The sequence below is a fragment of the Lactuca serriola genome, chromosome 4 (genome assembly GCF_051521515.1).
Source record: "Lactuca serriola cultivar US96UC23 chromosome 4, Lser_US96UC23_V15, whole genome shotgun sequence".
Lineage (NCBI taxonomy): Eukaryota > Viridiplantae > Streptophyta > Magnoliopsida > Asterales > Asteraceae > Lactuca > Lactuca serriola.
Genome location: NC_136411.1, coordinates 300,602,117 through 300,608,899, shown reverse-complemented (window position 1 = coordinate 300,608,899; position 6,783 = coordinate 300,602,117).

Sequence of the window (6,783 nt, the reverse complement as noted above, 5' to 3'; positions counted from 1 at the left end):
TTCGATGGGACCGGAGGAATCCTAGCATTGTCTCAGTGGTTCAAGAGAACTGAGGCTGTCCTTGAAATGTGCTCATGCCCCGAGGAGAGAAACATAAAGTTCGCTACTGCCACCCTCACTAACAGGGCCCTGACATGGTGGAACGGCCATGTCAGTGCACTCTCTTTGGTAACAGCCAACGCCATGGGCTGGGACACACTGAAAGACCTCATGAGAGGGGAGTACTGCCCTAGGGGAGAAATTCAGAAACTTGAGGAGGAACTTTGGAACCTCAAGATGAAAGGGATCGACATAACAGCTTACACAGCTAGGTTCTGCGACTTGGCGGCTATGTGTCCAAACATGATCCCTTCTGAAAGCAAGAAGATTGAATGATACATTTGGGGTTTAATGCCCCCGTATCGAGGAAACGTTCTAGCCTCACGCCCTACAACCTTTGACAGCGCCAAAGAATTGGCCTAGAGTTTAATCAATCACGAGGTTTCTTCCACTCCAGCAACAGCAACCACAATTGCCACTGCACCGCCCAAGACAACTGACAAAAAGAGGAAGCAATGGGATAGGAAAAAGGGCAAGAAGACTCAACCCTCCTCCAAAGATCAACAAATTGTGGTTGTCCATGCTGCCACCACTCCAGCTACTCCTGCACTGGCAAAAGCTTATGTTGGGAACCTGTCCAAGTGTCCTAAGTGCCCCTACCATCACAACGGCCCCTGCCGTGAATCGCAATGCACCAACTACGGTCGGAAGGGCCATACTGTCCGGTTTTGCAGAGCCCCACCCAAACCTATCTCGCAAGTTCCCGGTTCGGGAGTGACCCAGACTTGTTACGGCCATGGTGAAGCTGGCCACTTCAAGAAAAACTGTCCGAAGGCTAGGAATGCGGGAGGAACAGGAAGACTACTTGATATTGGCCACAACGAAGCGGTAGTAGATCCCGCAGTAGTCACCGGTACGTTTCTTCTCAACAACTCTTATGCATGTGTATTATTCGATAGTGGTTCAGAAAGAAGCTTCATAAACCAAGGCTTTAAACACTTACTTAAACAATCCCCACAACCACTAACAGAAACATTCGTCGTAGAAATGGCTAACGGAAAGACCGAAAGCTCTAACGAAATTTACATAGGTTGTACCCTCACGTTAGACGATCACTCATTCCCAATCGACCTCATACCAGTCTCAATCAAGAGTTTCGATGTCATTGTTGGCATGGACTGGTTAAGTCTTCATCGCGCCGACATCTTGTGTTTCGACAAAGCCATTCGCCTAAATCCACCGAATCAAGAAACTCTGTTGATCTATGGAGACAAACCCGGTACGAGACTTCGTATCATCTCGAGTATTCAAGCCCAGAAATACTTGCGTAAAGAATATCGCGCCTTCCTTGCACACGTCGTTGACCCAAGACAGAAAGCGAAAGATCCAAAACACATCCCCATTGTATGCGATTTCCCTGACGTTTTCCCAGAGGATCTTCCAAGTTTACCTCCCAAGCGTCAAGTTGAGTTCAGAATCATCCTAATCCCAGGAGCTACCCCCATAGCTAAGTCACCCTATCGTTTAGCGCCTGCCGAGATGCAAGAACTATCCGGTCAACTTAACGAGCTGCTCAGCAAGGGCTTTATAAGACCGAGCTTCTCACCCTGGGGAGCTCCAGTCTTGTTCGTGAAGAAGAAGGACGGATCGTTCCGTATGTGCATCGATTATAGGGAACTGAACAAACTCATGGTCAAAAATCGCTACCCTCTCCCTCGTATCGACGACCTATTCGACCAACTTCAAGGAGCGAGTTACTTCTCCAATATTGATCTTAGGTCCGGGTATCACCAGTTACGAGTACTTGAGGAGGATGTGCCGAAGACGGCCTTCCGAACTCATTACGGGCACTATGAGTTCGTAGTGATGTCCTTTGGACTGACTAACGCACCCGCAGTGATGTCCTTTGGACTTGATGAATAGGGTGTGTCGTCCATATTTAGATCAGTTCGTTATCATCTTTATTGATGATATACTCGTCTACTCTCAGAGCGAGGAAGAACACAGGAATCATCTACGACGAGTCCTGGAAACCCTACGATCAGAGAAGTTATATGCGAAGTTCTCTAAGTGCGAATTTTGGATCCGAAGAGTTGAATTCTTAGGACACGTGGTTAGTGAAGAAGGAATCCACGTGGATCCCTCCAAGATTAAAGCTATCGAGAACTGGTCAGCACCGAAGACGCCTACAGAAATTCGTCAATCTCTAGGCCTCGCTGGCTACTACCGCAGATTCATTCAAAACTTCTCTCGGATTGCGAAACCTCTCACCATGTTGACACAGAAAGGCGTAACATTTGACTGGGAAGAGAAACAGGAGAAGGCATTCCAGACCCTGAAGCGAGCCCTATGCACCGCACCGGTATTATCCTTTCCCGAAGGGACAGAAGACTTTGTGGTATACTGGGATGCATCGAATCAAGGGCTCGATTGTGTCTTGATGCAACGAGCTAAGGTCATCGCCTATGCCTCCAGACAACTAAAGACACATGAGGTAAACTACACCACTCACGACCTAGAGTTAGGAGCGGTCGTCTTCGCTCTAAAAATCTGGAGACATTACTTGTATGGGACGAAGAGCATAGTATACACTGATCATAAAAGCCTCAAACACATATTGAACCAGAAAGAGCTCAACATGAGACAACGTCGATGGGTCGAACTGCTCAATGATTACGACTGTGAGATTAGTTATCACCCAGGAAAAGCCAATGTAGTAGCAGACGCCCTGAGTAGAAAAGAGTATTCTGGTCGAAAAGTCAAGTCGCTAACAATGACTATCCATTCGCATATATCCGCACAGATTAAGGAGTCTCAGCTTGAAGCCTTAAAGCCTAAGAATGTGACGGGAGAATCCCTGCGTGGAATGGATAAGAACTTGGAGGTAAAGGGTGACTGAGCCTATTATCTTATGGACCGAATCTGGACTCCGCGCCACGGAGGTTTCAGAGACTTAGTCATGAAGGAAGCGCACAACACTCGATACTCCGTTCACCCTGGTTCAGATAAGATGTATCTGGATCTCGAAAAGATTTACTGGTGGCCTAATATGAAAGCAGAGATTTCTACCTTCGTGAGCAAGTGCCTTACTTGCGCAAAGGTTAAGGTCGAATACCAGAAGCCATCGGGTCTTCTCCAACAACCGGAGATACCGTAATGGAAGTGGGAGCGGATCACAATGGATTTCATAACCAAGCTGCCCAAGACAACAGGTGGGCTGGATACCATTTGGGTCATCGTCGACAGATTGACCAAGTTCGCGCACTTCCTACCCATCAAGGAAACAGACAAGATTGAGAAACTCACTAGAACATACATTAAGGAAATAGTACGGCTGCATGGCGTCCCCATATCTATTATCTCGGATAGAGATAGTAGGTTTACTTCGATATTTTGGCAATCACTACAAAAGGCATTAGGGACGAGGCTGGACATGAGTATAGCCTACCATCCACAGACTGACGGACAAAGTGAGAGGACGATCCAAACCTTAGAAGATATGTTGCAAGCCTGTGTGATTGACTTCGGTAAATTGTGGGATACACACTTACCCCTGGTGGAGTTTTCCTACAACAATAGTTATCATACGAGCATCAACGCGGCTCCATTCGAAGCCCTCTACGGCCGAAAGTGCAGATCCCCTCTGTGTTGGGCTAAGGTGGGTGACACTCAGTTAGCTAAAGGACGAGTTCCTGATAGCACTCTCACGGGTCCGGAGATCATTCGAGAAACGACCGAGAAGATTGTACAGTTTCGCGAACGATTAAAAGCCGCCCGGGATCGACAAAAAAGCTACGCAGACAAACGAAGAAAACCCTTGGAATTCCAGGTGGGAGACCGAGTCCTTTTGAAGGTCTCACCCTGGAAGGGCACGATACACTTCGGAAAGCGTGGAAATCTGAACCCAAGGTATATAGGGCCTTTTGAGATTCTCGCTAGAATTGGCCCCGTAGCTTACAAACTCAACCTACCCCACAAGCTAAGTAACATACATCCTACCTTCCATGTCTCAAACTTGAAGAAATACCTGTCCGACAAGACTCTCGTCATTCCACTCGACGAGATCGAGGTCAATGAGGGCCTCAACTTCGTGGAAGAGTCGGCAGAGATAATGGACCGAGAAGTAAAACGAACGAAACAAAGCCGCATCCCAATTGTGAAGGTTCGATGGAACGCCAAGCAAGGACCGGAATTCACTTGGGAGCGCGAGGATCAAATGAAACTCAAATATCCACATCTCTTCACTTAGTATTACTGTAATAACTTAATTGTATGAACTCTAAATTTCGGGACGAAATTCCCCTAACGGGGGGATGATGTGACAACCCAAAGTTTATTTCGTTATATTAAACCGTTTCCGCTAACGGAATATGTCAATTTATAAAAGTTTCGTAATTTGGGGTCGTCAAATAAATAAATGTTTATTTATTTATTTATATTTAATGTTGTTATCATCTTAACAAAATAAATATAACTCGTAAATTTCATTTCCATTAAATGGGATAAAGTTATTTTATTTCAACCATTTAACCCGGGTAAAAATTTTAAACCCCGTTAAGCTTTAGCATCGGGTAGTCGTATACCGGGTGCAACACCCGAGACCTATATAAGGAAGGTGGGACAATTCCTAGAATTTTTTTTTACCACTCAAGTTCCACTCCCTCTCTCTACACTCTCTCTAGCTCGATTTCGACCCCAAAAACCGCAATTTCCGCCTCCAAAACATAAGTCCTCTTGTCCTAACTTGTTCTAGACATCATTGAAGTGTGTTTTAACCCAAAAATCACTCATGAAAGTTGGAAAAAGGGAGTTTACGGCCTAAGAACCTCCTTAGGTCGTAAACACCTAAAATGGTCCCAAATGTCCCGATTTTCCTTCTCTTAAGCTTAGATACTAGTTGGGAAAATTACCTAGGAGTGTTTAAACCTCAAAACTACAATTTTTAGGGTATAAAAGAGGGTTTACGGCCCAAGCACATGCTTAGGCCGTAAACACCCTTTAACCATGAAAAAATGTCCCAAAAACACTTCCAAATCATGTTTAGGCTTGAGATATGGCTTAGGGATTTTCCATTTCGAGTTTGGGACAATTAAACATCATCATTTGAGGGGAAAACTAGAGTTTACGGCCCAAGCATATGCTAGGACCGTAAACTCCCCCAAACCATGTCAAATGAGAGTTTAAATCCCCAAAATGGCCCTATACCTTCACTAGAAATTGTTGGGATTAAGACAAGGACTTTAAAATCAAATATTGGAGGGTGCACAAGAGTTCATGGCCCAAGCCATGGAGCTTACGGCCATAAACTCCCAAGGAGTGGCCTTTGGGCCGTAAACTCCAAGGGAGTAAGCTCTTAGACCCCTAAACACCCCTATAGCCTTGTATAAATCCCTAGAACTGCTTCTAATTGCACATGAGTCTTGAAAGCTATCAAAAACACTCCTCCCATGAGTTTATGGCCGTAAACTCATGGGGGATGTGGCCTCCCAACCGTAAACTCACTTAGGGTGGGTTTTGGGAGAGTAAACTCCAATGTGAGGTCATACACTGCTTCCATACAACTCGTTAACCTTCTAGCACTCAACCATAAGACCTTTAATCACATTAGGATGTCTATATGTTTAAATAAGAGTTTAAGTCACTAATTACTTGTAAAACATATATCTCATATGATACTAGGGTCATAAAGGGTGTGCAAGTCCTTACTTGACACCAAACGCTCATCCGAAACATTCACCCGATTTAATCATTTCAGGTGAGTTCATACCCCCTTAATGAACCTTTTCAACTGTTTTTACGTGTTTTAGGGGGGATACAAGTCAAATGTACAATTTATGGAAATCAATCACATGTGATTTACAATTCATAGTACAAATCACATGTGATTTATCACTATGCTTTATAAAAGAATTCTACATTTTTAAAACTTCTTTGAGAACAAAACTATTTTCAATATCTAAATCCATTCTCTTGTTAAATTGTTATTAAATTATTTTCAAACTGTGTTTAAGTACTTTTCTTATAAAAATGTATCTACATTAATATATTTATATAACTAAGACTTGAAGGACTTAGGACCGATAGCTCGCCATATCTCCTGTTCTTGTTTGATGTGGTCTTAGGGTATCTGTTATCCGTATGACTGTCGTTGATTTCTTAGTTATATATCATGTATATTGGTGTGAGATATAAAAGTTTTCATCATATTCAATACCTTTGTCATACAAATGTCGAGAACCATACAAATCACTCATTACTGCTACTACTATACACATTATAACTCTTACTATTTCAAGATGATACATGTATAAGAGAACACTCTATGAACTATACAGAAGATTACTACTCTATAATACAAGAGAAAACACTAATCCAGAGGATAATACACTAACCCTTTACAAGACACTCTACCGTGCTTACATCCTATGACCAGGACTTTCCGGAAGGAAGGCGACGCTACATGTATAGATCTATATGGGGCAGACATTATTATATCCCGACTGTTAATTTCAGTCCGAGCCGATCAGGCTCAGGGATGGCACTACTTCACTACACTACGTATGAACGGGAAGGTCATCGGACTCTCTATTTCTCACACTATTGGTCACATAAAGGAATACACTTATATTCACATTAATACACTAAGACTAAAGTCTAAGCTAACATCCCGAAGTTAGTAAGTATCTATTACTAATGGAAGTTTGCACCACTACTACTGACAACAGGCATAACTTTTCCTTATCC